The sequence below is a fragment of the Salvelinus namaycush genome, chromosome 12 (genome assembly GCF_016432855.1).
Source record: "Salvelinus namaycush isolate Seneca chromosome 12, SaNama_1.0, whole genome shotgun sequence".
NCBI classification, from domain to species: domain Eukaryota; kingdom Metazoa; phylum Chordata; class Actinopteri; order Salmoniformes; family Salmonidae; genus Salvelinus; species Salvelinus namaycush.
This window is the reverse complement of record NC_052318.1, coordinates 29,991,052-30,000,522: the sequence shown is the minus strand read 5'-3', so window position 1 is coordinate 30,000,522 and position 9,471 is coordinate 29,991,052.

The window sequence follows — 9,471 nt, the reverse complement described above, 5'->3', positions numbered from 1 at the left end:
TGTTGCATGAGCTCACCGACTAGCAATCCTGTGTGGTTGGCTTCCATCTTCCAACTGAACAGATTGCTTTGTTGAGTTTATCAAGGATTTTTGGGAAATAGAAAACCATGTAAATTGGCTCACTGAATGGACTTGATCTTTATAGGTGTAACTTGCTAAATTTATCCAAAGATAGATACTCATCTAGAATTATGGTCTGAAAATCTTTGATAAATGTGCAGCTTGGTTTTTCTAGAGTGTATTGGTCCATGGCTGAGTGTGTGCCTGCACTGTAGGTCCTCAATGCTGTCTTCCTGTGCACACGGGCCTCCAAGTCTGTCTGTAATCAGATTGCCATTACTAAGATGCTTTGTTAAACTTTGCCATCATTCCTGAATGAAATCTTATTTTGTTAACCTAATAACTGTTGATTGTGGATGATGTGGGAATGGTTTTGAGCAAATAATTGTCAGGTAAACATTTAAAACCTCATACTGTCTCATTCAAAGTGTTCTCTCTATTCACAGGAAAATTTGTTAATCAAGTTATTTTAAAGGTCAGACAAGGATATCTTGTTTCATCAACCTTGTTGCCAAACCAGGAGCCATCTGGGTTACTGTAACATGATGATGCATTACTAGACCAGTTATTTGCACAGCAGATAAATTAAATGTTACTATCATGAAATTATAATTACATTGGCCATTTGAATAACTACATTACATGTCACTGAGTCACGATAGGAAATTGATATTGTGGCTCTGTGGTCGTTAGCTATGCTTTCACCCAGACCATGCAGACTCTGTGTAGATATAGCTCAGTGGGGTGGCAGGATCGCTTTTTATTCCTACATAGAGCAGCCTAACCTATAACCTCACACACCCCCGCCTACAGCCCCTCCCCTCCTCTCAGACACACACACAGAGCCATGGTTGACTGTAACCAACGTGACTAGGCCCCCATGGGACTAGCAGATGGGACCCCAGCAACGCCATCACATCCCAGAGGTCTAAAGAGGTGTCTGGCTGGATGTGATATTAGTCCACACTAGTAGGAGCAGATTCATGGTTAAGGTTTTGGAACTAAATGTCATTTATTATGTTTTATTTATTCATCTATTTGTTTGGGTATGAAACACTGATTACCACCTCTGCTAATACCTCTCTTTATTGAATAATAATGAGTCTGTGATGTGATGGTAAGTTGAATGCTGGCCGTTTGGAATGCTTCTTTTTCTCAAATTATTATCTGTATGTGTCTGTCTAACACAGGCCTCAAAGAACTGGCCTCTTCCCTGAACCAGGTGTGTGTTTAAGTGTGTGGATTTGATTAGGTTGACAAGATTACGTGTAGATGTCAAGATTATATTCAATGCATTCAACTTCAAATCAATCTCTCTCTGCTGCCTTCCATGGCAATCTAAATATTGTAGGCATAGACTAACAATGTAGAGCAACTTGATATTTCTCCCCTGTGATTTAATTGAATTAGGATAAGCAGCGAAACTCGATTCTATATTTGGTTTACATTTGTGTTATACTTCTGCATATGTTTGCAGTTTCTTGAATGGGATAAAATGAGTGAGCAAGGAAAATGATCTGTATTACAAATGAAAACCAAATTATGTCAAAATTAATCAAGTTAGACTTGTCCCCTTTGTATTGGCTGTATAGTGCCAGTGGAGCTCTATTTGCTGTAAGTAATAGTATGCTACTAGACGTCTGCTTATGCCTTAGCAGACAGTAGTAAAGACCAGAACAGCGTCTCAGACTCCTGGGATAGGATAGGCCTCAATAGAGCAGTGCATTGTGCAGGACTTGTCTTGTCATGGGTCAACCCCCACCTCCTCACAATCCCCAGTCTCTTTCTTGTGTTGTTGTCATCTATTGTGCTAGTCAGTGTCCCCTGACTCCCTCCCTCCCCTCAGTTTTGAGTATTGGAGTGTGTTGTCTCTCCATTTGCCATGGGGGTGTCTTGGTTAGTATGTCACAATGAATCACCACACCGTATTCCACTCAGACTGAGCATGCGCCCACGGAGCAGAGGGCGAGGGCCATCTTATTAGCATTTTGCAGCCTTTGGTTGGGGAAGGGGGATGCTTTCTCTTGTAACACATGAAGGGGGGGGTCGGGGGTCATACATGTCAGTGCTGACACACAACCCACCCGGTGCTATTGATTTTGAATCCAAGCATTAGAAACAAAAGCTAAAAATTGAAAGTAATAATGGTACAAAGAAGTTATGTGTTGGGCCAATATATTTTACTGTGACGTGCTTGTGTTTCTCTCTGCTTGCTCCTATTTACTGAAATATGAATAAATGCAAAAGCAGAAAAAGCAGTGTCCTCTTGGTTCTTTGTGTTGAAACGTATGGAGGAGGGTGAAAGAACCGTGGTTGCAGGTATTTGTGTAAATGTTTTTGTGTCTTTGTCTTTGTGAGACATGAGATGATTTTTAGAGAGTGAATCCACATGGAAGAAAAAAACATTTATCTTCAGATTTTCTTTAGCGCTTTTCAAAGCTCATCAAAGACATTCTGGCATGAGTTCTGACATCCTTTCAAGAGCTTGAATATTGCTGCTACAGTATGTTATTTTGCATCATGTGTCCCAATATATTCAAAGCCTAAATTATACAGCAATGTACAATTTAAGGATGGGTAGAACATTATTACAGAATTAGATGTCATGTAAATACACTGGGCCAACAAACTGTACAAATTTACACAATGTAATGATTTATGACAGATCCTTTTTTTGGCTGTGAGAATGTGTGAGACATTTGGATATATTTTCTGAAACCATTTTAATCATGTAATTACTATATTTTTCAGCTTTATCTGGTATAATTAATCTGATAGCTTTTTGAGAATGTGAAATCCTACGTCTAGAAAATCTAACGAGTGACATTCTGATTCATTTGAAGGGTTGTGCTAAAACAGTACCACTACATACAGCTCTGTCAGCCAATCCGTGATACAGGCTGGGTGCAGACGCTAAAGCAACACCTGTGGGGCTGTGCACTACCCATTCCAAGGTAACCTAAAAACACACACAGCCGCCACAAGCCATAAATCTCTCATTATCATGCATATGTGCTCATAAAATGTCATTCAAAGTCATGATTTCTTCGATATTTGATAGTGGCACAGTTTTGTTTTGAAAGTGACCCACCATGAATCTCTGTACTAGGTTACAGTTCCCACCAGGTCAGATTCCTATTCCATATGGAAACAAGAGTAGGGGAGTGAGTGGGTCGGTCTGTCTGTCTGTCTGGCCGGCTGGCTGGCTGTGTGAGTGAGTGAGTGCTTCCAAGTTGGCTGTCACATCCTATACTGTAGGTATGGTGCCTTAAGGTTCTTAAGGAGGCCTTGGGCCTGTATTGTTCTATTATAATGTCTATAGTCCAGACCAACTTTGGAGCCCTCTATGAGCTACTGGAAGATGCATTCATTGCTTGTGGTTAGATAAAAAAATAGGTCAAGGCTAAACAAATTGCATGGCTGTGTAGTAAACCGTGACTGTCAAGTGATTCACACAGATGACTAGAGATGCCAATCCTTTAAAGCAACTGGATTAGCCATACCATGCAATCACTGTATTATTTGGTATTATATCAAACTGATATTGTAATTACCCGCATGTTACCAGTCTGATTATATAGAAATGATTAATAAACATGTTGGATAACACACCTTACAGATGTTTATATTAACACATAGTTATACTGTCACGTTCGTCGTAATGAGCGGACCAAGGCGCAGCGTGATTGAAGTTCCACATCTTTATTACGGTGAAACTTTAAACAAAAACAATAGACCAATAACGAAACGTGAAAGTAGTGGTGCACATGCACAAACACAAAATAATATCCCACAAACACAGGTGGGAAAAATGGCTACCTAAATATGATCCACAATTAGAGGCAACGATTACCAGCTGCCTCTAATTGGGAACCATACAAAACACCATCATAGAAATATTGAGCTAGAACACCCCCTAGTCACGCCCTGACCTACTACACCATAGAGAACCAAGGGCTCTCTATGGCCAGGGCGTGACAGATACAACTTCACTTTTTTGTTGTTTCATTGTTGATCATTTAATGTAATGATGTTATGTTGTTTGAGTTAGATCGGCAATCCAAATGTTATACCGTAGTACCAAATGTGATACTAAATATAACATAACGATTTATTTTCTTAAATGTATATTGAATGTGTATTGGGATGGGTTTGAATAGGGTGGGTGTACTGACACTCTAGCTGTAAAGAGAGACAATTCTGCTATTAGAGAAGATTGTAAATGCATGTTTTAATCTCCTCAAATTTCCAGCTAATATTAGGTTAGATTATTTCTGAATGTCCTGTGGCTGTGTATCCTTGAACACCCTGAGCCTCTCATTAGACTCTCATTATTCCCATTAGTGTGCTCTAGCTTTTAGTCTGAAAAGGTTTCAGGTGACAGATTGGATTCAAACTCAGAGAGCAGTGGCTATTTATTGACATGAACTTAGTAACAAAAATCCCTCAACAGAAATTGATCAAATCCTCACTCTGATTGAAGAACAATGCCAACTTTTGTTCGGATTTGGGGAAGGTATGTGTTTTCTTTGTAAATGCCAACAGTCTGTTCCAGAATGAAGATTAGGGAAAAAAATATTAATTGTTTAAGTCCACCAACACAGTCTTTTTGAGCAACATTAGATTTAGTGACAAGAAACCAAGAGAGTAGCTTTGCCTGAGACTGAGCTTCATGCCCCCACAGTATCAGTCTGATGTTGTACACTGATATGAGTAGTCACAGGGTGCTCAACTCAGCAGAATGCTTTTTGATTGGCCTTTGAGAAATGCCTCATCTTGTGTCTCTTTGTTTGTGCCTTTTTATTTGTATTTCAACTATGTGCTGCCTCACCTCCTAGAGAGTCTAATGGCGAGGTTCTCCGACCCGGTGATCATCATTCCCAGGGTGCCGTTGGAGGAGAACCAGAACCACTGGAAGAAAGACCCGAACCACGGAGGAGCGGCGGAGTCGTGCGCTTTTCCCCAGATGTAAAGTAGAAGTTGATCCACTAGATCTACACTGTAGGCCTGTGGTATACAGGGAGGGACTATTGTCCTGATCTGTTCTGTACTGTACATATCTAGTATTTTCAACTGAGTTCTATTCATGAAGAGAAATACCCCATTAAGAACTCCTCTGAGTGAGGTAAACCCACATACACGTAGTGTGTTTGAAACAGCGTAATGGTCATAGCTGTTTGAGCAATTGCAAATGCAAAAGGTGCTATAAATAGAATTTCCGTGACATGCTCATGTTTGAAAATAATGTGTATCATTGGTAATGATATTAGAAATGCCAAACCATGAAGTGCTTATTGAAAAAATGAAACGGTACTGTACTATATATTGATAAATTCAAATGCAAATAAATATATATAACTTGTGGATTTGCTAATCTGTGTTGCATTTTTACTGGTGTGTGAAGTGTGTAAACACACTTCAAAATTAATATCAAGGTTCTCAGGCCACCCTTTTGTGAAGCAGAAATGCTTTAGGACACATATTAATTTTTCATTTACTGTATGAGTTTCATTCTAGTCTAGTGAATATTTGTGTGATAATACTTATAAGCTCTTGTGTGAAGGGGGTTTTAGTTCTTGGCTGGAGCAGCTGTTTCTCTGTCACTCTTCATAATACTCTTCATTAAGTACCCCTCCTTTCTTTGATTATGCAGTAAAAGATGAGGAAAGAGTTAGTATTAAATAATAAGAATAATCAGTGTAGGCATCGAGACATCTGACTGTACAGATGTGCTCTGCTGCCTCCTCCTCAATGTGCCTACCCAGAGGAGTAAACACACATGCATGCACACAAGACTTTGATGTGAAGCCTTCACATCTTCACATGATGCTACAAGGACTTGAGTTGCTCATCAGGATTGGAGGACTCGTATCTCTGAGGATGATTCTTCTCCTATAGACTGTGTCTCATCACACACAAGTCTCCTCCTACTACCAGTAAATATAGCTATTACAATTCATAGGAAATCATAGCCTACAAACAGTCCAACTAGAATCTTGTTGCAAAGTTATTGTCGGTTATAACGATTAGATATTTCAGTAATTGTCCATATAAAGCTGTTGTCTATGACAGGGACATGGACAGAGGAGAGATATAAAAATATATATTTTCTCACCCATCTACACACAATACCCCTTAATGACAAAGTGAAAACATATTTTTAGAAATGTTAGCAAAAGTATTGAAAATTAAATACAGAAATATCTCATTTACATAACTATTCACACCCCTGAGTCAATAATTTGTAGAAACACCTTTGACAGTGATTACAGCTGTGAGTCTTTCTGGGTACGTATCTAAGAGCTTTCCACACTGGGATTGTGCAACATTTGCCCATTATTCTTTTCAAAATTCTTCAAGCTCTGTCAAATTGGTTATTGATCTTTGCTAGACAATCCTTTTCAGGTCTTGCCATATATTTTCAAGTAGAGTTAAGTCAAAACTGTAACTCAGCCACAGGGAAACATGCACTCTTCTTGGTAAGCAACTCCAGTGTAGATTTGACCTTGTGTTTTAGGTTATTGTCCTGCTGAAACGTGAATTCATCTCCCAGTGTCTGTTGGAAAGTAGACTGAACCAGGTTTTCCTCTAGGACTTTGGCTGTGCTTAGCTCCAACATACACAACATAACCAAAAGTATGTGGAAACCTTCTCGTCGAACGTCTCACTCCAAAATCATGGGCATTAATATGGAGTCGGTTCCCCCTTTGCTGCTAAAACAGCCTCCACTCTTCTGGAAAGGCTTTCCGCTAGATGCTGAAACATTGCTGCGGGGACTTGCTTCCATTCAGCCACAAGAGCATTAGTGAGGTTGGGCACTGATGTTGGGTGATTAGGCCCGGCTCGAAGTTAGTGTTCCAATTCATCACAAAGCAGTTCAATGGGGTTGAGGTCAGGGATCTGTGTAGGCCAGTCAAGTTCTTTCACACCGATCTTGATAAACCGTTTCTGTATGGACCTCGCTTTGTGCACGGCGGCATTTTCATGCTGAAACAGGAAAGGGCCTTCCCCAAACTGTTACCACAAAGTTGGAAGCACAGAATCGTCTAGAATGTCATTGCATGAGGTAGCATTAATATTTCCCTTCACTGGAACTAAGGGGCTGAGCCTGAACCATGAAAAACAGCCCCAGACCATTATTCCTCCTCCACCCAACTTTACAGTTGGCACTAGGCATTGTGGCTGATAGTGTTGTCCTGCCATCTGCTAAACCCAGATTTGTCCGTCAGACTGCCAGATGGTGAAGTGTGATTCATCAATCCAGAGAACGCGTTTCCACTGCTCCAGTGGCGGCGAGCTTCACACCACTCCAGCCGACACTTGGCATTGCGCATGGTGGTCTTAAGCTTGTGTGTGGTTGCTCGGCCACGGATTCTCATGTCATGAAGCTCCCGACGAACAGCTCTTGTGCTGATGTTGCTTCCAGAGGCAGTTTAGAAATCGGTAGTGAGTGTTGCAACCGGGGACAGACAATTTTTACCCACTACGCGCTTCAGCATTCGGCAGTCCCGTTCTGTGAGCTTGTGTGGCCTACCACTTCGTGGCTGACCCGTTGTTGCTCCTAGACATTTCCACTTCAAAATAACCGCCCTTACAGTTGCATACATTTGACAAACTGACATGTTGGAAAGGTGGCATCCTATGACGGTGCCAGCTCTTCAGTAAGGCCATTCTACTGCCAATGTTTGTCTATGGAGATTGCATTGCCGTGTGCTCCATTTTTTTTTTTTACAGCTGTCAGCAACAGGTGTGGCTGAAATTGCCGAATCTACTAATTTGAAGGGGTGTCCACATACGTTTGTATAAATAGTGGAACACTTTGTATTCAGAACAAAAACGTAATTGTTTTGCTACATTTTTTGCAGTATTACTTTAGTGTCTTGTTGCAAACAGGATGCATGTTTTGGAATATTTACTCCTGAACTTATTTAGGCTTGCCATAACAAAGGGATTGAATAGTTCTTGACTCAAGACATTTCAGCTTTTCATTTTTTATTAATTTGTAGAAATTCTGAAAAGCATAATTCCACTTTGACATTATGGGTTGTTGTGTGTAGGCCAGTGACAAAAAAAATCTAAATTTAATCCATGTTAAAATCAGGCTGTAACACAACGAAATGTGGAAAATGTTAAAGGGTGTGAATACTTTCTGAAGGCACTGTAGATACACTGACTGTACAAAACATAACGAATACCTGCTCTTTCCATGACAGACTGATGAGGTGAATCCAGGTGAACGCTATGATCCCTTATTGATGTCACTTCAATCAGTGATGAAGGGGAGGAGAAAGGTTAAAGAAGGACTTATAAGCCTTGAGACAATTGAGACATGGATTGTGTGTGTGTCAATCAGAGGGTGAATGGGCGAGATTTTTTTTAAAAGTATCTTTGAACAGGGTATGATAGTAGGTTGAGTGTGTCGGTTTGAGTGTGTCAAGAACGCCAACGCTGCTGCGTTTTTCATGCCCAACAGTTTCCTGTGTGTATCAAGAATGGTCCACCACCCAAAGAACATCCAGTCAACTTGACACAACTGTGGGAAGCATTGGAGTCAACATGGGCCAGCATCCCTGTGGAACACTTTTGACACCTTGTAGAGTCCATGTCCCAACGAATTGAGGCTGTTCTGAGGGCAAAACGGGGGGGGGGGGGGGGGGGGGGGGGGGGGGTGCAACTCAATATTAGGAAGGTGTTCCTAATATTTTGTACACTCTGTATATACTGTATATGCCATTTTAGCAGACCCTTTTATCCAAAGCAACTTACAGTCATGCGTGCATACATTTTAAATATGGATGGCCCCGGGAATCAATTCCACAACCCTGGCAGTGAAATCCTCTGCTCGACCAACTGAGCCATACAGGACCATACAGTAATACGACCTCTAAAAGTAGTAAATGTTCTCACCTTCAGCGGTAATTATGTAGTTGAGGTGCATAGAGCAAGCCCTGGCTGATTATGGTGCATAAATGTACAATGGGCTAAAAGTAAGAGGAAGAGAGAAAATGCATTATTAATGATCTGTATGAGTTCTGAGCACTGAGAAGGGACTGGTCTGAAAGCCCAGGGAGATGACTGAACACAGGCACAGACAGACCGACTGCTAGGGCGATAAATGCTGTCTGTGCCTGTCCTATCTGCCACAGAGACGGACAGACTCAGATAAATGGACTGAGGATGGAAGAGAGGAGAAGGAGGGGGGGTATATATTTTTTTACATTTTACCTTAATTTAACTAGGCAAGTCAGTTAAGAACAAATTATTATTTACAATGAAGGGAAGGAGGACAGAAGGATCAAATTGGAGCCATTCCATGGATGTGACCTAGAATGCTGTTTATTGGATGTTGAAAATAAAATACATTACTTTTCCACGGCCCGCCTGTCATATTTTTGGAAAGGACTCCCCAGA